The sequence below is a fragment of the Planococcus citri genome, chromosome 3 (assembly GCF_950023065.1).
Source record: "Planococcus citri chromosome 3, ihPlaCitr1.1, whole genome shotgun sequence".
In the NCBI taxonomy this organism is placed as follows: Eukaryota; Metazoa; Arthropoda; class Insecta; order Hemiptera; family Pseudococcidae; genus Planococcus; species Planococcus citri.
Window position 1 is genome coordinate 58,803,151 of NC_088679.1, and position 23,154 is coordinate 58,826,304.

Genomic DNA, 23,154 nt, shown 5'->3' on the forward strand with positions numbered 1-23,154 from the left:
TCTTTGCCAATTATCATACGTGCGATTTCTACGTGTAGCTTGAGGTTGAGCGTCATTTTGAATTCTAAGCTGCAAATTCGGTACTCCTTCAATGAACTCCTCATTTTGAGTCATTTCTATGAGACGTCTTGCAAACAGAACAATATCGTTACGCTCCTCATTCGTTATTCTGGTTCTCAATATTGGATTGATTCGCGGATAGACGGCATTTATCATTTGCCATTCGGTGGTTTGCACATTCGAGACTACTCGCAACCAGCGCAGCGCAACTGTTGCCATATCAGTAGAACGTGTAGCAGGAAGTACTACTGCTCTAACGTGACTCATTGCATCTTCCTGACGCTGCTGGCTCCACATTGCTTGCAAGAACGATTGTCTCAACGCTTTGTATGATTTTTCGGTACCGGTGTTCGCTTTCCAGGTAGCCGCTTTCGGGTGTGTTACTAGTTGCCTAAACATACTAATATACATCGTCTCATTCGCATACATACTCTCCATTGCCTCCTCAAATTGGCGCACGAAGAGATGCGGCTCAAACTCATTACTTTCATCGTAAATAATTTTCAAGACTTGCAGCGTGCCTAACTTTGCTGCACAATTTCCCGCACCGTAATTGATATTCTCGTTTAACGGCTCGTATGCAATTCTCAGCCCTAAGGCATTGCATTGCATGGATCTTATCAATTCAGCTTCGCTTCTCTGAGGTTGCGCATTGTTACTCAAGCTTCCGAACGAATCTCCTCGACCCTCAGGTCTCGATTGCGCACTGTTCGATTGCGCGTTGTTCGTTTGCGCATTATTCAACTCAAATCTCACGTCTTGCTGCGAAGCTTGCTGCGGTCTCATCTGGGGACCCTGTTGCCATCTTGCAGGAATGTCCTGCCACTGAAAGTGGTTGTCAAACCCGAATCTTCGGCCATTGGGTGGTACAGGGTCACTTTGAGGAATGTTAGAGCCAGTTTGAGCTTGTGAGAGTGGCCTCCCGCCTTGCGACGCCTCAGCCTGACGCTCATTTTCCAACTCAACGACTCTTTGCGTCAATAATCTAATTAGACCGGCGTCTCCTGTCTCGCTTGCCTCTCAACACGAATCTCATCGGCCAGCACCGCAACCGCGTCCATCGTTTGCGTCATTCTCAGACCTTCATTATTAATCTCATCACCGATACGATTTATAAGCCTAGAGTGATTGGTACCCCATGCCTGTGCCATTTGGCGCATTCGAGCGGTACTCGCTGTATCTCTATCGATTATATTATTTTGAATTTCGCGGTATATTGTTTCCAAATCAACGCGTGTACGTGACAACTCAGTTTCAATACATTCGGCTCTGTGGTCTAAGATTTCGCAATTATCGCGCAAATTCGGTATTTGCGCATTGACGTACGCATCTATCGCGGTTTCCGGTCTTCTGTTCTCTACTCGGATTAGCTGGTGCTCAACACCTAAATTTACCGGCCTAAAATCAAACCTTCGGATAGCTACATTCACGCTCGGACGTGCGCGTGTAACCGCTGGTCTAGTCATTGTTTCAACTTCTTGTTGAAAATTATTTTGAGCTCGTCGCGACTCGTCTCTAGTGCCTACCGGTGGCTGAACATTTACGAGGGGGTCTACAGCAGAGTAGGGGGGAGGTGCACTCGGATCCCTAGGTCTATTCTCGGATGGTAAAAAACCACCAAACAACATCTCTTGGGGCCTAGCTCTTACGTTATTTAGGCTCAGCTCCCTAAATCTACTCGCCATTTGCGCTTGCGCTTCTTCCTCAATGCTCATAGTAACATCTTCGATCGTTACTCTAGCGACAGGTTCGCTACTCGCTCTTACACTTCGAGGGGGTGGTAGGGGGCTGATGCGCCTCGCAACAGGCCTTTGCACCGCATTTTGGCTACCACTGGATTCACGACACGATTCGGGGTTGTCTGAGACAGTCACTGTTCGTATAGACTCCCTAGAACTCGATCGCCTCGGATTAATTGTCCTATTTAGTAAATCTTCAGCTTGCAGGTTTTGACCTGCAGCTGAATCGACACTATCTTGGTTTAAAACTTGCTGTACATCAGCATCGAGACTGTCCAACAGGCTTTGCATTGGGTTAGGCTCAGGTCTACTCACGACAGGTTCAGACTCAGCATTACTTTGCACATTTGGAGCAGGTTCGTTCCTGCTCGAATTTGCCAAATTGGACATTGCTTGATGCATGTTCAATTCTGCTTGCGCCTCAGCTTCGTCTCTGTTCGTTTCACTACTCTCACTTTCAAGCCTCGCTTGCTTTCTAGGTGCCTCCGAGCCTGCACTATTCTCATTTCTTCTCCTCGGAAAAGTTTCATGAATTCTTTGAGTACAGGCTACTGCCGCATCTCTCGGTTGTCTTTGAGGGATTTGGGAAGCACTAGGAGTAGCTACACGATTGCCATTAACCTTAGAGCCTATATTACGACGATAATCCTCTAATGATTCTAAATTATTTCCAGAATTCGATCTGCTCAAAGAATTAGAGGAGCCACGCCCACCTCTGTTGGAACTCATTTTACTCAAAAATCAGGTAAATAATACTCAAATTAGGTAGGTAAACTTCCGTTTACGCAAGAAAAATCCGGCTAAACAACGTCTACTTTCTTTGTTGCAGGACAGAACTGCACACAAATCAAGCAGGAATGGACTTGACCAGGTTAGTACAATCTTGCACAAAAGTGCAAATTTTCACTTTTTCACTACAAAAAACACTTCGCGAATTACGAACAATCGCGAATAAACGAATAACTTAACGAAATAATAAAACATTCACCACTAACCTGGTTACACATGGGTTTGTCCGATCCGTATCCGAGCAACTTCGTTCCACTTTGCACAGTTATGCAAACTTTCACTTCTCAACCTGCTCAGAACTTCTCAGAAAGAAACACCACGTTTATGGCGCCAATGTTAGGGTAAAACAGGGGGTTCTTATGGTTCAGGGGAAAAGTCTTACTTATGCCACCTGGTACCTTAACCCTAAAACAACCCAGTTCGTATAGAACACTGAACCCACAAGGTATAAATACCTATCTCAGTCTACCCAACTACTACTCTCCACAACTCGTCGTAAATCAATAATCAACACTCACATACAGATAAACGGATATATTCGTGTCTCTTATTTGATGTACAGATGCACTAGCGTTGCTACGACTAATACTAATACAGTGCAATAACTTGCAAGATTCTGCTGTCTATAGAGGCGTTTCCTATACAGAGATGGCATGAGCCAGCGTTAAAAGCTCATTACTACTCATAAGAAGATAAAAGGAAACTGCAAGGCGGCTCGCTTCGGCAATCTCGGCCGTCGTCTCCACTGAACCAGTACACCAGATAGCGCTGTACCGGTTGCAGTGTTGCCGCCTGCCTGGGCATCAAATTACCACTGTAGAGTGGTAACATGGAGTCCCAAGTACCCTCTACACTAGAGTAAAATAAACTTTTTTTCAAAAATTAATTACACAAATGCATCGCAAAAGAAGGAAAAATTTTGATCAAGTTAAAATAACTCCGAAGGCCAGTTGTTTTGATGTTTCTCTTCATTCCCTCGCGTATATAAAGGTATACTAAACGTTCGAGTGAAGAAAAAAAAAAGTGAAAAGAATATAAAAAAGATCTCCGCAAAGCTAACTGAAATTTTCTTTTCAATAAATCTAAACTCGTGTCCACATTCGCAACATCAAGCGAAAAGTTTTTCCGGCTTTTATTAAATAACTTTGGTAAAGTTTACCGCAAAAGCAATTTTCCCGTAATGCAAGCAGCTACTTAGGGCAAATCTTTTATTAAGGGTAACTACTTAGTTGGGCGAAACCTTTATTAAAGCAGTTTTTGTTCGTACGATCAGCTTTATCCGAGTCTCATCATGTCGGATGGTATTCTCGGTCGTTTGCACCACTTTGTAAGTCACATATTTTCACATTAGTTATCGCTTTATATCGTGTTCCCCTTCATTTTAAGAAGTTGTTCCTTTGTGTACGACTTACATTGGAGATGTGCCCATATTGTTCCATGACAAATTTCTATGAATCTGTCGTTTTGTGGAATTTTTAATTAAAACCCGTAAACCTTTTCGTTCGACTTTTCACGCCACTAGACTATGACTATATCGTATATATACCTTGGATATAGGTGTGTAATACCCGCCTGCCTCGTCTCAGCTGTACTCTTTTTGACAGCCTTGTACCTACCTACGTCGAAAAAGTGAATTTTTTGCTTACGTTGCATAAAGAGCTTATAAGGCATCCGTCTAATATCAACGTACGTGATAAGGGTTAATTTTATTGTCAAAAGAGCAAGTTGCTGGTATGAAACGGTGATGTAGAATGGGGCGAAGTTTGATATCATACTTTATTGTTCGTTCACATTTCACCAGCCTAAATTTAAGAGGTATTATTAAACGGATATGCTCTTCTTTTTTTCCCCTTGTTGTTTAGTAAATATATTATATTACATTCTCGCGCTTTAATTGAATTTTGTGCGGAGGCAAAAAATTTCGACGATGATCCAAACTGGATTTTGAAAAATTTTGAAAATTGTCAGGGTATTTCATCGTACTAAAGTTCGATTTGTTCTCCTGGTTTGGAAAATCTATCTGATAATTTTCATGGACATTCTTTCTCGTTGGCCACCTAGATTGGCACGAAAATTGTTACTCAAGGGTCATTAAAATTGGAAAAATCAAAAATAAATTTCCATACTATAAAAGAATTCATCCCAGGTTCATCAAACCAAAGTTCACGAAAAACGGCTCTCAGCTGTATAAGGTGCTGTCGAATTTTAAAGTCGCGACCCCCTCCAATTTCAAGTAAAAATGAACTATCGTGTAATCATTTTAAAGTAACCTTGCGACCTATCAAAATGGGTTGAAATTTCGCGAGAAATTCTAAAATTTCAACGAAAATCTGTTTTGAGTATTTTTGAAGAACTTTAACCTCAAAATTGAGAAATAATTTTTGAGATTTCGGAGAAAGTGTCATGCGACCTATCAAAATGGGTTAAAATTTGGCGAGAAATTTGAATATTTCAACGATAATGTTTTTGAGCAATTTTAAAGAATTTTGAGCCTAAGATTAGGTCATGGTTTTTGGAATTTTTGAGAAAGGTGTCATGAGACCAGTCAAAATAAGGAGAAATTTTGCGATAAATTCGAATATTTCAACTAAAATGTATTTCGGGAATTTTTGAAAATGTTCAAGTCCAAAATTACGACATGATTTTTGAGATTTTGAAAAAAAAAAGTGTCATGTGACCTACCTATTGAAATAGGTTAAAATTTTGCGAGAAATTCGAATATTTGGATGAAAATGTTTTTTTGAGCAATTTAAAGAATTTTGAGTCCAAAATATAGGTCATGGTTTTTGAGATTTTTGTAAAAGGTGTCATGCGACCAATCAAAATTAGTTGAAATTTTGCGGAACACTCAAAGATTTCAACGAAAATGATTTTTAAGAGTTTTTGAAAAATTGCACCTTCAAGTTTGGTTGATTTTTGTAAATCGCAATTACTCGAATAATTGTGTCAATTTTGAGCTGAAAATTCTTCTAAATTTCTCAAAAGTATTTTCTTTGAAATCTTTCAATTGGACGATTACCTCACAAAAGGGAAGAGAGAACCCCCCTTTTTGAAAAGCATTGTAGGTAAAAGTTCTTTTTTCTGCGAATGTTGATGTTTTCTGTGACATATTCTTTACGAAATATTATGTGAATTACGAAAACAAATTTCACTTCTAAATGCTTTTCAATAGTCGAGTGAAGCGCAACAGTTTGAAATCTTTTGCAGCACGGTGAAGTTCACCAGCAACCAACCGCACGAATACAATAATTCAATGATTCAAGCATACGGGGCTTTTATTTTTCCTCATCAGTGGAGCTTAATACCATTCCATACGGAACGTGTATTTAAACTAAAGTCATATATCTCTGCAGCATGAATGAACAACTGATGATGTACATATATAAAAGCAAAAAGGAGAGAAAAAAATCACAGCTCTAGAGAGAATCTCATCTCGTTTACTCGCTGTCGATAGGTTAACACTTATTTACTATAGGTAAATTAACCTACCTCGCCTTATAGTATAGTCTACCATAGCATTGAAAATTATTGTAAAAAGCGGAAAAGGCTGAAAAGAAAATGAACTTACTCGTACCTATTCGACGAGTATAAGCATAGAAAATTGAAACGGTTATTCACGCGATCTTATTCTGATTAAGAGGTAGTTACTCTTCGGCAACAGTATCTCACGCAGTTTGAAACAAAATAAAACGTATCAAGTTTCATAAATAATGATGGTAAAACACAAAATAGTATATAAATACTCGACTGTTAAACTTCATATTTATGCGTCTGGTTTGCGGTTTTCCGCTTTTCACCGTGTATAAGTATCCGACTCCCCGATGAGAATGCAGTGTAATTTTGCATTGCAGCGTAAAGCCTCTTTGGTAACCCCGCAGTTCTAAACCGCATTTATAAAATATCAATGTATACGCGCCAGTGTACGCGTCGTTTTAGAGCGAATTTCCTTTTTAATTATACCCGCTCGCCGGACTCGACTGCATCACTGTCTGCGTGTGGTGTTGGACAAAACATCGTTCACGCGTATCTCATATCCATATTCATGTCGACTCTGTGTTTTTAGTTGTAAGTTTTACCAGATATGTGTTCATTTTGTTGTGTTGTAACTGTTGTATGCATTATATTCTCACTGATACATAGTTGCACTAAATTCGCAAATATGGTCAATCAGTCAAGGTCGTTTGAGATTAGGTAGGTATGTAGGAGGAAAGGTATAGCTAATCATCTAGCAGGGTGTCCATGTATGTATCTGGAGAACTCGTGAGAAGTCAGGGAAATGTCATAGACTTTTTGCAATTTTCTCTTGCTAAACAGATTTCACCGTTTTTCCTGCAAAAAATTTCTCTTATCAGGAAAGAACTTGGCAATATGATCCCCTTCTTGTCATATTGGGACAAGATCGGTTTCGATTTTTTTCTTATTTTGTAGCAAGTCAAGTATAAAAATACATACTTGGTCAAGTTTTTTATTCGAGCTACATTTTGAAATTTTTCTCACATCAAAATCGTTTATTTCTCCATCATTTGCAAAACAAAAACTGATCAATGACTAATGACTCAATTATAAAATTTGATAAGTATTTAGAATTTTATAAAAATCACAGCTTAAGTAAGATTGATTTATTTCATCACATTCACATTAGAGGGTAAAATGAGTCTAGTCTTAAAAATAAGTACATATCTGAAAATTGTATTTCATTCTTCATCTCCCAAGAAATAGAAATATTTGCTGATGAAATGATGAACAGTGTAGAATACAAGATGAAGGATACCTATATTGAAAATAACAATGTAGAGCTGAAGGCAAAAGTTGGCACCAAAGTGAATGAGCGCAAGTTGGTCACCAGGTCACCTACTGGGCTGGAAAATAATTGAAATCTGTCCAAAATTAATTTACGAATTGAAAATTGGTCCCCAGGGGTTTTCTGGGATGGCAATGTAGATTGCAACTCACTGCAGTTCACGAATCTTCCCCCTTGATATCTAATCTGTAGTTGGCTGGGAGGACTAAATCACCACAGTGCACTACTTTAAGGAATTTTTCATAAAGTAGTGTAGTCACTTACTAAGATACCTACAAATCTTCTCTTTAGGTGGAATCTGCGGGCACATCCCCTACCATTTTACAACACTTTTGATGGCACTGATTCAAAATCTAGATTTTTATAAATTTGACGGAAGGCTCCAGAACAGCTCAAAATCGTCTCCCATCCACTCATTATGTAGAAACTACTGAAACTAGGGTATAATATGAATTTTAAATGTTTAACCTTGTAGGGTCAAGTGTCTCTTCCATTCTAAATTCCATTCAGCTATGTCCTCTTCCCCCATTCTATCCAGAAAATCCTGCAAAAACTAAGAAAAATCTTCTTTCATTTGATACATCATTATGTACTTGAACACTCTCAACTTGACACTCAAGTCATCAATGACTTTATTGCTCAGTATAATAATTTCATTTCGTTGTACACTGATGGGTCAAAACCTGTGGATTTTTCTGCTTGTTTGGTATTCTTACCCAGGCTTGTAGGACCGGGCCAAAAACTGGACCGATGACCAGACCGGACCCAAAAATGCCCACAAGACTGAGTGGACCAGACTGAGCCTAATCCCTCTGAAACAAATTTACATCAGTATTAACCAAACGAATGACCCTCTTCAGAAAAAATACTAGGAACAGACCTAGATTGAAGACTTTTCTAAAAAATCAGACCAATGACTGTGGTTTGGACTCCAGTTATACATCCAATTTTTCAAATTTTTAATGCCAGTTTAGATGCCTATTTTGATAAAATTTCCATTATGATTCAATTTATTTTGAATTTTTAATATTCTAAAATCAACCCTATTGACAAAATTATGCTGAAAAGCATGCATAACAGTGCGTGATTTTGGACTGGTGTAAAAGCGTGCATTATCGCGTTAAAAAATATACATTTTCGCATGCTAAACAGAAGCAATCTAGCAACCAAGTATTTTCTAAAATGCACCAGTGAGTAAAAATTTTTTCAAGTCCAAAAATTGATAACATTTATGCAAAAATAACCTGTAGTCTATTAAGCTGCGAGGTGGCCAAGTGAGTTAAGCAGTCGCACATCACAGGAACCTGGGATTGATCCCCGCATGCGCCGGAAAATTAAAATTTTTTTTCAATTTTTTTGAAAAAATTATCTATTAGAAAGTCATTAAAATTCACAATTAATCACTATAGATAGTATTGCCTGTGAGTTTCAGCAATTTTTCTGCTAAAATTTCCGCACTTTTTGTACCTACTTATATACTTTTGGTTTACTTTTAAGCATGCTACCTATTCACTAGCTGAATACCATGCGATTTTTTGAAAAAGTCCAAATTCACGCATGGTGTGATATGCAAAAAAGCATGCATTTCAGCATGTTGTACGCACAATTTTTGTCAACAGGGAAAGATTCCATTTTTCAACTTACCTAATGAGTAGGGCTAGGATTTTTATGCTCTAAAAAAACAGTTTTAAGCGCTTATAAAAAGCAGTTAAAATGGCCAAAAAAAGCAAAATTATGCGCTAAAAAATCTAAAAAAGTGAAAATAAGTGGTTTGTAAGTGCATCATGCGGCATATCAAAATGCAGGTATTTTTAAGCAGAATGCAGAAATCATATTGAGTTTCCTATCAAGTTTAAACTGAATTATTTAAATCAGAAAAATATCGAAAATCATTTATTTTGAATTTAATTTTTGAACAAAAACATTAAATGTACTTACAAGTGACAGATTACAAAATCTGTGTAAATAAAAGCTGGGTAATTCAAAATTCAAACGTTCGTTTACGAAATCATAGATCAAAATGTTTAATTTTTTTAGAACTAAAATAGTTTGAAAAAAAATTTTTTTTGAAAAAACTACCAAAATTTGAGTTTTTAGAACGATTTTTAGCCATTTTCTTTGAAATATGCGCTAAAGTACTTGAAAAAGCGCTAAAAAAGCGGTTATCGGCCGTTTTTTGCTGAAAATAAGCAGTTTTATGCGTTTATGGTCTAAAAAAGCAAAATTATGCGCTAAAAAATTTTTCAAATCGGCTTAAAAACGCATGAATCGCAAAAGAAACATTGTTATGCGGTATCTGCTACAGCGCATTCAGACAAGCATTTGCATAAAAATCCTAGCCCTACTAATGAGTTAAAAGTTTTTTTCTTTCTGATAAATGAAGATCAGTCAGACCTGGCCCTTTGAAAGCTCCAAACAAAGACCTTGATTTTGGAGCAACTACAAAACCTGAGCAGTCCTACAAGCCTGTTGTTTCCTGTGAACTTTATGCTACACTCATGTCCTTACTCCTTAAACATGGCAATTGAGAGCAGACTCGACGACAAGGTTGTGATCTCCACAGATTCACCAAATTCCATCTCTCAATTTGAGATTTAAATCCAAGCAACATCCAATTGCCTCAGAAATCTCATCTCTTCTACGTGACATGGCCAGATGTTACAATAGCCTTGATTCCAGCACACTCAGGAATTCTGAGAAATGAAGTAGCTGACTTAGCAGCAAATCAGTTTCTAAAAATTTCACCTGCACCAGAAACACCAGTCTGTGAGTCTGAAGCGATGGAAGCCATACAGGGTAGACAGAAATATTGTGAACCCCGCCAAAAAAAGTTTTTCATTAAAAAATAAAAATGAAGGGTTCCTTTCCAAGTCGGCCTAAGTCCATTTTTATCATTTTTGAGTTAGCAGCGCCATCTGCTGGTACAGGTCGGTTAACACCTTTATCACCTTGTCCCAACACCTGGCGTTACTTTTTTCGCTCAGGAGCGCTGTTTTGCCGGCTCGAAAAAACATCTGATTATTCCAAAGTGGCCTAAATCATACATTTTTTAAGAATTTGTATACAAGTGCGGTTGTGCCGGTTTTTTTTTTCAAGTTTTTCAACGATTTTCGAGAGACGAAATTTGAAGGTGCTTCGAATGAAATTGTTTCAGAAATGTATTAAATTAATGATTCGTGAATTTTTTTTTGAAAAAACGCGTTTTTCAGCTCTTTTTCGAAATTTTTAACATCAGATAATTCCAAATGGGCCTAAGTCCACTTTTTCTGACTGTTTGACGCGCTCTGGAGCTGAAAATACGCAAAATTAAAAAAATACCAATATGGTACTTTAAAGCAGAAAGATCAAGCTTCACAACCATATAATCACATCATTTATTATTGAAGCGGAAGGGCGAGAAAAACACTTATTTGTGTTTTTCTCGAAACGAAAAAAATGGACTTAGGCCGACTTGGAAAGGAACCCTTCAAATATAGGTTGGCAACGTGAAATAGATGCATTGCATATGGTTGGTGGAAAGTTATCATCTCAGTCCAACAACCAATCATATGCTATCATTATTATCATTCACTGTGACTAACCTAAATATTTGGCAGAAAACTTTTTTTGGGGTTCACAATATTTCTGTACACCATGTACGTTTGGGTTAATTCCCAGCCAAATTCACATCTCCAACCTTCAAGATTTGTCCAGGAGGCAAGCTATTGCTTTATGCTGTGTATACACAGGCTATATATACTCTCCTCACCACCCACTCTTACCTCTTCAAGAAAGAATCCCCTCTAATATGTTCTACATGCCAAGTCCAACTCACTATCTTCCACATCCTGCTCACCTGTCAAGATCATACCAATTTAAGGAAGTCACTAAGCCTTCCTAAAACCTCACCAGAAATAGCTCAAAACGTTCTACAAGTAGTCTTACTCTCCTTCCTTCAGAACTCTTATCATCCTTTCATTAATGTAACACAAAAATAACCCGTGCTTCTAGCTTCATAGCTGTACACCGCAAGACGGCAAATTTAACTTCTTTCACAATTAAACATTTTTTTCTCTCAATTCAAGTTGATCAAATTATGTATTTAACCTTAAAAGGTTGTGAATAATCGTGTGGCTGAGCCAGCATTAAATATACAAATAATTTATCTTCTTAAAAAAATTTCACTAAAAAAAATCAATATTAGATGATATCTTGATGGGATAGGGCGTGGGATAGGTATAGCAGAAGATTCAGGTTACCTTTGCCATTTTCAAAACTCACAGGGACTGAAACGAAAATTTCATATCACATTAAACGGATAGGCATGTAAGTACAGAGGAATAGCCAGCCCTATACGCATATTCAGTCACTTTTCACCACCGGAAACGCATCCTGGCACATCTTCATTTGGTTACCCTTTCAACTCCCACAATATAACGACGTAAACTATTTCAACAATTTTAAAACGAGCGAAAAATTTCCTTTCTAATGAAATAACTCACGTACTTATAGCCATACCTGAAAGCATACGCCATAAAACGTCGCAGAGCAGTACCAGCTAAAGCAGAAAAGCAAAACCACCTCAAAAAGCATTCGGCATGTTTGCGAAAAAACATCCAAAAAAGAGCAGCAGCACGAAAACGCCCGCGCTGTCGCCATTTTCTCCATAAACATCTCACTATGTAGATATGGTAGAGCACCGAGAAACGGCAGCATCGAAGTGCCAACGAAGGAGGGGGAGTGGAGAGAACGAGACGAATTAACGTAAAATGTAATTAAAAAGCGCAACCGAGAAGACTTTATATAGTAGGCTGACGACCGAAGCTTTTTAATTTACAATACTCTACGTACCATTACATCTGCACCGAGAGTAAGCAAGCAAGCATATAGTCGTAATGCAAACACCAAACACCTAAAAGCTTTCTTGCCGTTTAGATTTGATAAATGTTGAACACCATCGCGAACAAGCTCGCATTATACCAGCCAGAAATTAAGACAAATGGTCGCCCTAAAAACTTGCAACTTGGGGCAAAGTAGATAGGTATACGAGAATGGTAAACTCTTCATAAATTGCCAATTAGTTATCCGCAGCAGAAAAAAAAAATATTCGCTGGTATGATGTATCCAAATTGATTGAAAAATACTCGTAAATGAATGAAAGGAATAGATGAGAAGGTGTGGGGGAGAAGAAACGTGATTAACGAGTAGCAGTATTATGGAGTTGGTATTGGGACTCACCCACATTTGTACAACGTATAGAAGCTTCTTTTATTTCGAAATGCTACTTTCGTCTTGTTTCCGTTTTGTTCACTTTATTGCCCTGTAGCTTTTATGATTTCAGATCGTTACGTAATAAGCTTTAAAGTATGTCTGTCAACAGAAGTCGATAAAACGTGCTGTTCGATTTTAGATTTTTTTCTCTTCCCTTCCACCCTCCCCTTCAACTCTCAATGTTCGCGGTATTATAATAAATGTATCTAGTATAGATTCATAACACCACCTTAGGGTAAGTGCACCTATAGATACAGCAAGGTATATACCGAATTATAATGTGATTTGAAATTAGTTTTTTTAGACGCCGCTACACAATACGAAATAATTAAGCGTGTTACGAAAAAAACATTGCCTCTCTGTAGATGCATGTGTCCTAGATGAGAATTCGAAACATGGGCATATTTCTCGATCGTGCACACAATTGAAAATTATTTTACAACCTTGTGGTTTTATTTAACTGGTAAAACCTTTGAACTTGTTAACTCCTCGTAGCGATATATTGTAAGTTTATAAATATGAGAAATGGCTCGAACGTGCAACAAGTAGTGTTATCTTTGGATCGTTATAAACAGGGTAATATGTGGTACCGAACGACGATTCCAAGTTCGATGATTGCAGTCTGCTCAGTGCTCACAGCTCGTTGAAAAACCTTCCAAGGTCGAGGTTGACCTTGACGTGAGATTTTTCCATAGATGTTTCCACATTGAGCACATAGTATGCGTGTGTACAGTCTACGATAGTGTTCCATTTTGCGGTCAGTACGTGAAACGAGCGAATTATCGGTAAATGGAAAAGCAAAAGGCGGTATAATTTCACCATCGATATTCACACAATCGTTCAAGCATTCGATGATGCGGAAAAACAGCATCCGGATCGATTATAAACGAGGTGAATGATACGACACCGACAAATATCACATAGCATTGTGCTGGACGAAAGAATGAGAGTGGTAATTTGCATTTTTTTTTCGTGGATAAGTTTTCACGGTCAAGGGAGAGTGGAATTTGGAAAGGGCCAATTTGAAAAGAAATCTCAAGAAATACGCAGATACTTGAGAATTTCAGAGACGAAGTGCTAGAAATAACAGATTTCTAGGTAATTGACCAAAAAAGTTTAAAAATCATATAACAGCTGTCGTTTACTTGAAAACTATTTACAATTTAATTTTTTTGTGGCATCGTGTAGATACCAACTCGGGCATCACGTGCATATAGTTTCACCTCCCCCAACCCCCTACACGATGGGTCAAGTGCCCCCAAACCCCAAAAATTCCATCGTTGTGACTTGTAAGCACTTTCAATTTTTCAACTTCATCTTCAAAAATTAATTACACATTCACTTTTTCTGAAAAAAAAAGGGTACCTACATATTATTGTGTGATACTGAGAGTAAATGATAGAAAGAATACAAATTTTCAGAACTTATACCCCGAAACTGAGACCATAAAAAGATGAAACCAGTTTTTGCTCCATCACGTGGCCAATTATTGTTTATTTTTTCCTGGCTCTCCTATCCGGTTTTTTTTGTGGTCAAATGGCGACACTGTATTGTTTCAGTGATAGCAGTACTGGGCAGCCAATTTCACAACCATCAAGCAAATACATGTCAATCGTTCTGCAAATGGTAAGTAATCTGTAAAAATTGTACAGATTACCATTTTTCAGATCCATCGCCGTGGCTTATCATTCCCACGTTTAAAAGAGACACTTTTTTTGTTAAAAAAAAAAAGAATAAGAAAACATTCGAATGGTAAGTAGGTATTATGATGACCACAACTTTGAAAATTGAAAAATTATTGATTACCTACCAGTAAAACTGATTTTAGTTCTTTTTTTCTTACGTCGTGGATAGTACAGTTTGGTATTTCGTCGTGGCTATCGTGATTTTTTGTCCACTGCGAAGGGAAGTACCTACCTTATCAGAACTAATTCATGTTTGAATACTCCAATTAAAATGTACCTACCTGGTACCTACTTTATGACCTTTTTGTGAGCTAAACATGCAAATAACTGCTCCAGTTATAAGATGGCGCCGATTTTTTTAAAGCCACTACCCCCGCCCCTATTGAAGATGACTTGGGGCTGAAGTCATTTTAGTGGCCCTAGAATGAAGTCCTTTTTGAAAAAAATTTGAAAACAGGTTTTCATTCTTTTTAAAATCTGATTACTGAAATTTCAACGTTTTTGGTCAATAACTCTTCTACCAAAATTCCCATTTTACCCCCTCTACGACTTTTTTTCAATTTTTTAATACGGTGCACCAAAGCAAAAATTTCATAAAAATTTATGATGTTTAGAGATCAAAAATATCTACATTTAAGAAACGTGTTTTTAATATTATCGTTTTTTGAAATTTTCATTGTTAAAAAGCATATTAAAATAAGTTTTAAAACACCGTTTAAAGGTGCAAATATGAGAGGAGGGGGGAGGGTGAAATTTTTTTGGGAATATGTACCTCTGCTTGGTGTCTACGACATATTAGAATATTATAGGAAAATCGGTTCCCACGGTGCTGATTAAATTTTTAAAAGTTGTAATACTCGTATGTATAGTTCCAGAAATGGGGAGGGAGAAAGGGAGGGGGAAGTTTCAGAAAAAGGAAGAGCTGGGGCTCTGAAACTTTCTACACGAAAGTTTCTTGATGGTACCCACCTTCCATACAAATATCAACCAGAAAACTTTCGAGGGGGGGAGCTTTTCACCACTCTCAAGTGCCTACATATGGCCTTTGAATTCAAATTTACACAGATAGGTAAGTAAATTTGAGCAACTTGAGACAGTTTTTACCTTTGAAATCTTATACATTTTGATATAATAGACTAAAATTATTCATTCAAGTACCACAAATTAGAAAGGATTCTGTACTTACCTACTTCAAATATCAAAGTTTGAAAAAATTTTACCTCCCTCCCCGATTATTTTTTGTTGAAAATGTGTTGTCCCAAGTTATACCCCCAGTAATTTTTACTTGGGACAAACAATACAATATGATATTGAATATCAAGTTGTATGCTTTAAAAAACATCAAGGGACACCTTAAATGAAGAAAAATAAACCGTGATGCAAGCATCACAAAACTTTCCGAACGTTGGGAAGCACTTGGCAAAAAAACCTAGCCGTTTATGCACACTTATTCGTTGTATAGGTACATGAAAAAGGTTCACCTTTTTCTTAACATCTGGAGCGCGCCTTCGCGTTCACTGCGCTAAGGATGGATAACAACTGGTTTTCTGTGACGTCACTGACGTACCATTGAATAGGGAACGCCATGAGTTTTCGCGTCAAAATGCTCGTAATTTTTTTCTGATTTTACATACGAAGCTGAAAAGCTTATTATGACATCCTTCAATGGGACCTATCATTAGGTGCAAGTTTCAACTTATTATCTCAATTAGGGCGTCTGCAATCGTGTTCACAAACTTTTGTGCACATACATATGCACATACATACATACACACACACACACACGCACGGAACATCACGCTCAAAATAGTCTCAAAAGTCTTTTTGGACCTTAAAACGTGTAATTCCGTAAAAAACTCGAAATCGAAAAACCGGTCGATTACAATACTTCCCTTACATCGCTGCGCGCTGATCGGAAAGTAAAAAGATCACAGACCAACCCTCCCTCCCCATATCAAAACACGCTGGAAAATTGCTAATTTTTTTTTACAAAATTGATAGCCAAATAAAATTGGTCTTTATTGGAAAAATTTATCAAACAAATGAAACTTACAAAACTTACAAATACCTACAGGTAAAATTGAACAAAAAAATGAATTTTTGGCAAGGCACTCCTCCATGCATTAAAAGAATGTTGTAAATGAAACTCACAAAATATAAATTAGAAGGTTTTTGATATTTAAAGTTTTGATCATAGGTAAAAATTGAACTCAATAAATAATTTTCTGAATTGACTTGGGTACATCACAAGTAATATATACTCCTTCCAATTTGTCGATACAATTCGGCAACATTTTCCAAAAATAACCTCATAATTTCGCTTCAAGCGAGCCCTGCATCCTGCGGCGGATTCGCCTCATCATACGATAAACAAATACCACGTATTACCACGTACCTAAAATATTTTTGGACGCATACCAGTAATTAAAGTCTCGCGATAATTTACGTATTCGCATCATTTAACGTTCTGCTATCTCGCGTGCAGTTTTAAAATTAAAACGTTCACAGCGTAATACCTCCGTAATGATTTTTTCATTCATAAATACACAAAATCAGATCTGTCTCATTAAACAACATCCTAACACATCCGAATTATTTATGGGCACAACGATAAAATGTTAAACGGTCCAATTAGCGCGTTAAAAAGTCGACAACGAAAAAAAAATCTCAAAGACACAGTTCTCTGAAAATGTTCTATTTTCGAACGAGAGAGAGAAGTACGAGTAGGTAGGTAAGAGAAAACTTAACTAGTGAAACTGCATCCTTCGTCGACTTACTAATACAGCCTACAGGTTAGCTTTTAATTAAACCCTCGATATGCTTGAATTTCTAAAAGTAACTTTACCCCATTAACATCGTAAAATGAGCATGTCCTCGTGTGATGAAAAATCACCTCACTTGAAATTTTCAAATGGTTACCTGCGACTAACTAAGTAATTAACAGATGTGTTTTTTTCCTTCTTTACTCTCCAAAGCACGTCGTCGTGAATCTGAATGTACCCACCTACCCTAATGCACCGTCGTCGTTAAATTCGTTTAATATACGGTGTATTTCGATGGTATAATTCAACTAAATTCTTTGATAGAATGTTCACTTTGTGGTAATTATTTGAAAATGTTTTCCAATGAAAGGCATAATATATAGTCGAGCAAGATGACGATTATTCGCTTTGTGAATATCTTCGCTGTGCATATAATCAAGTGTTCTATCTGCTTTCATCGTTTCATTCGAATTATGTATTTCATTTTGTGCCAATTTCAACGGAAAGGAAAACTAAAAAAAAAGAGGTCAAAAGTGAAAAAAATGGACTTGGGAAAATGCAGTTTCTAGTGAACGTAGGTATTCATTCCGTTCTTCGTGTATAATTTTTGCTTGAATTGGTACCTATCTACCCGATTCGCGCAAATGGCAAAATATTTTGCCAATGCCACTAGGTGTACTAATGGCAAAAAAAAGGCAATATAATGGCAAAGCTCCAACCAATGAGATGACAGCATTTTAACTTTGCCAATGTGGCAAAAGATTAAATTTTGCCAATAAGATTGCCACTGTTGGCAATCTCATTGGTAAATGTTTTGCCACCGTTTTGCCACTAGTGACAATTTAATTGGCAATTATTTTGCCTCTGTTTTACCACTGCTGGCAATCTCATTGGCAATTATTTTGCCAATGATTTTGCCACTCAGTGGCAATCCTATGGCAATTGATTTAGGTACCTGTAAAGAACACATTTGAAATTTGAAAATCGTTTATTTTAACGGTCAAAGTTGCAGGGAATGATGCAATTAATGTCTGAAGTCGAAAATCAATCTGTACCTAATTATATGTACCTGTATACATTCATTGTAGCATTAGTACCATGTGCTTTGTTTTATCTTGTTGTAAGTAGGTACACGCATATTATGTAATTTGGTTTTCAAGTGATTCAGACGTTGTTACAGTATTGTTTTCATTAGACTATCATTATGGAAACTGCATCATCTAAAGACTTGGCTGGTACATGGTGAGCATAAATACACCCAAGTTATGATACCAGATGATGTGATTTCCTCAACGATCACTGTAACATAACGTCTGAATCACTTGCAATCAATTCACAAAATACATACGTGCATAGGTATAGGAAGTTACAGATACCCACAACAAGGTAAAACAAAAGTCATGGTACCTATCCCATGATAGATGTATACAGATATATGGTACTTACCGATTCATCTTCGACTTCCAGACGACATTTTCACGCATCAATTATACCTAACCAAATTTCTGTACAACGTGTTCACTACTTCACCATCAACTGAAAACTGAACCAAAGTATGAAGTAACCAACGAGGCAGAGTAGAACATGCGCTCGACTCTGCCTAATCTCATCTTATCTTCCCCACTTCTGCGAATAGATTATTTTTTGAAATTTAACGGACAAAGTTTTGTCACTATTGGCAAAATGTTGTAAACGTTGGCAAAATTTTGTCAAAACTAGCATAAACAGAGTGTAATCTGTATTGTAGTAAGTTTTCAAAATTGCCATCACTGGCATTTTCGTCTGGTTTTCATTTCAATTTGAGCTTTACCACTCTTTTGCCAAGAATGGCAAAAAAAAGTGCCAATCAAATTGCCACTGCGCGAATCGGGTAGGTAAATTGGATAATTGATGATTCAAACAGTATAGGTGTACAGGTACCTAAGTACAATTTTTCTGGCGGAGAATCTGTCTCTTCAACTTATCCCAAATTTTCATGAGTTACCTATACTTAATCAATCTTCTAATTTCAATGAGTTTACCGGTTCAAAATGTTCAATTTTTCTAATTCGAAGCTCGCAATTCACATGCGCTGGTATGTATAAATTTTAATTCTTATTCAGAGTTCAAAAACCGTGTTGTGCGTAAATGATGTTCTTGAACTTTATTTTTGTACTTACCGATAGGCGTTCCTAATCAGCATTTCAACGGATGTTTTTTTCAGTAGGAGATTGTAATTTTTTCCAAGTAAGTTTGAAGCTGATAGGATACCATGGGTGGCATGAACGAATTTTTTGTATTTTGAGGTTTTCCAATAATATACTTTCTTGGAAATATTATTCCAAAAAAACTTGAAAAAAACTGCATGATAAATAAAACATGGATATGCCACTTTGTTGGTGATAAATCCCGCGAATACTGTTTCGCAATAGTTTAAAATACCTTGGTACCTATTAAGTACACTTCGTCTTGTGAGTTGTGTCTGTGTACTGTGTAGGTGTAGTTTAATGACAAGTACTTGTTCACAAAAACACTGAAATGAAAGTCCTCTTTTCAGTTATTGTTGTTTCTATCCTTTGGAGTGTTCAAATATTTAACGGGCCGTTTTTTAGCGATTGTGCTCCCATGAAAGAAAACAAACATAGTGCAGAAGCTGAATCGTCATGCAATAATACCGATGAGGATGACTTTGATCCCTTATATGACGATTGCAACAACACCGATAGTAAGCCTAATAATAGCAGTTCAAAAAGGAGTATGGGCAGGATGCCATCCATTGCAGCTGAGAATGATGACATTGATGACTATTAAAAACAAAACCAAAAACTAAGAATTTTCTGAGCTACATAGATGAATAAACGAAGATAAGTAGGTATAGAAATCTTGTTATGAGAAATGTACCTACATAATTATTAATATAAACTTTCGCGTTTCCTTTCAAGCTTCCAATCTGCACAGATTTTCAAGCGTCCAGACCCAGACTTGTCAATATGCAAGTTTGAATATTTTACTTAGGTAGGTACCTACCTATGTTTTCTTGTCTCATTTTTGTTGATTATAAACTTTCGCTACTGACAACCAGTGTTTTTTGTGCTCTCAATTTACAAATCTTATACAAAATAATCCGTGGTAGTAATTATGATACGCTTTGTGAGATATTAATGAATTAATCCGTACCTATCAGTTTTCATCTTTTTCACATCGGGGACTAACTACGCAGGGTGCTCGACATTCTTCCTGGTATAAAAAAATCCTGCATTCATTTAGTCCTGCGCAAATTTTGATTTTTGGTGGGAGATAACGTTTTTTTGTTTGAATTATATAGTCTTTTATTATGCTTTTAAAAGATTGAGGATGTCAAAGATTCTCAAAATTGGGTCGAAAAATCTGGAAAAGGTAGGTATAAAAATCCACAAAATTCCTACGAAGTTGAACTTGTTTGAAGAAGGCACTTGTACTTTCATTAAGTACGATAATGATACTATCTGCAGGGTTCGCGATTTTCATTTGAATGATGATTTTTGAGCACGCGCAATCGGTTTTCAATCCTCGTCTTGAGGCAGAAAGGAGAGTGGGTACCTAGGTACTCTTTTTAACGCAATTTTCAGTCATTTTATGTCTAACTTCGGCTCTTATGGAATCAACGTTGGTGATGGGTATTAAGTAAAGGATTGTGATCTGGAATTTTTCTTCTTTTTTTCGATCTCAACTATGATCTAAAAAACCATTTCCCTGGGACCTAAATTTCAAGTGCCAAAGGTCATTTTCGAATTCAAAATATTCAATAAAGCTGCTATTAAGTATAACGAACTTTGAACTTCTAGCGAAAAAAATTCATTTCATTTTCATCCTCCAAATGAAAACTTAACGCTTTCGAACCATTCTGGAGCCTACCCCAAACTTTCAATCTTCTCAAGAGATTTCAAATTATTCGGGGAGGGCCAAAAATGAATCCTCACTTCTTGTGGTTGGTACAATATCGGTTTTTCTCGAGTAATTTTTAAATACCTAGGTACCTACTGGGGAAAAATTGAAAACCACCTAATGCCTCTTGGCAAGCACCAGGGGAGTAGCAAAGTGATTTTACAGGGGGGGGTAAATTCTAAGAAATGTCAACTTTGAAATATTATAAATAATGCCAACCGCAAAATCGATTATTTTTCTAAAATTTGCTCAAATAAAACAGATTTGCTTATACTCTTTTCGCTCAAGCTAGAAATTGTGATTTTAGATAATACTCGCAATTTTTGTATTTGACCCAATGTCTTTATTTAACATGGATTTTTAAAAAAGCAATTAAAGATAATTTTTAAAATCAATTCTCCTCATTTTGTACTTGAGTCTTGAAGCCCTGCTCTCAAACCACACTTCTTAATCTATTTTCGTTAAAATATAGGATACCTACATTGAAATCCATTTTCGAATTTTTGACTTCGGTTGGGTTTAAAGTTGAACCTGTGTCTGCTTATATCCCAATTTTCATGAGTTAAAGTCAATCTTGTAATTTCAGTGGGTTTTACCTATTATGGATGAAAATGTTCAATTTTTCTAATTTGTAGCTCGCAATACACATGCACTGGTATGTATAAATTTTCATTCTTATTCAGAGTTCAAAAACTGTTACGGTAGGTACTCACTTGAGTGTCAAAATGAGGCATTCTATGTTCGTAAGTGATCTTCTTGAACTTTATTTTTGTATTTAATACCTATAGGCTTCCGTATTATCAGCACTTCAAAGGATGTTTTTTTTTTCAGTAGGAAATTGTAATGCTTTTAAGTAAGTTTTCAGATGATAAGATACTATGGGGGACATGAACGAATTTTTTGTATTTTGTAGTTTTCCAATATACTTTCTTGGAAGTATTTTTCTAAGAGAACTTGAAAAAAATAAACGGTGTGATAAATAAAACATGGATATGCCATTTTGTTTGTTGGTGATAATTCCTGCGATTGCTATGTCGTAATAGTTGAAAATATTTGGTTGGTAGGTATTTCATTTAGTCCTGTGTATTTACTGCGTACCTAGGTACAGTTTAATGACAGGTACCTGGTACCTGTTCACAAAAACGCTGAAATGAAAGTTCTCTTCTGGGTTATTGTTGTTTCTATTCTTTGGAGTGTTCAAATATTTAACGCGCCGTTTTTTTTAGCGATGGTGCTCCATTTAGAGACAAAAACGAAGACGGGACAATGAATATAAGTAAATGCATTAATGGTACAGAATCCGATTCCGAACATGATTTTATCTTGGATGACGGTAAATGCAATATCACCGATATTGAGTCTTCGGAAGATGATTGAACATCCCTGTCCACTTCAAAGAACAAAAACAAAAAAACAAAAACTAACAAGTTTTTGAGCTAAGTATATACTTATATGAATAGATGTGTAGGTACATTGAATTTTGTTAAGATAAATGTAATTATTGTGAAAATATAAACTTGGGAGTTTCCTTTTAAGTCTCTCCTTTTTTCAACAACTGTCCAAAATTCACCCTCTAAAACTAAAACAGTCAAATTTGACTATTTTATAAGAAGACAAAATATCGCGAGTTGAAATCAGAATAATAGATTTTTGACAGATCAGTACAATAAACAATTCATTCTTGACCGATCAATTCAGTAAATAATTCACTTCTGACTGACCAATTCAGTAGGTACCTAAATTATTTACTGTAATTCCAGTCTAAAACTTTTGGTTCCATGATGTAGTGATTTAACGATTAACGACATTTTGACTTTCTAAACAGTGGAATTTGACTTTTTAAAATTTAGAAAGCACAGTTTTCTGCCAGAAGGTGCCAAAAATCCCTTCTTTTATGATAAAAATTCCGAAAAAGCATTTTTTTTAAAAGTAATAATTGCCAAAAAAAAGTCGTACTTTTTGCTGAAATTGTCAAAATTTGTACTTACGCATTTGATGCGTTTTTATCGATTTTTTTTAAACGAAACAATATGCATGCATAGGTTTGAGAGCCCTTGCCATTTAATTCGTTCGAGTCTTTTTGCTTTTTTTCAGATCTGAAATTTGTATAAAAAAATCATTCAAATTATGAAATTTTGAAGCCAAAACAATCAACTTTCTCCCAT

General features: G+C 36.5%; 1 long non-coding RNA gene across 1 annotated transcript; it reads left to right on the forward strand.

Annotated features, from left to right (window-relative positions):
• Positions 1–16,762: 16,762 nt before the first annotated feature.
• Positions 16,763–22,524, forward strand: LOC135841442 (uncharacterized). Its single transcript, XR_010557923.1, has 2 exons — positions 16,763–17,055; positions 22,216–22,524. It is a non-coding gene; the product is annotated as an uncharacterized LOC135841442 (long non-coding RNA).
• The last annotated feature ends 630 nt before the right edge of the window (positions 22,525–23,154 follow it).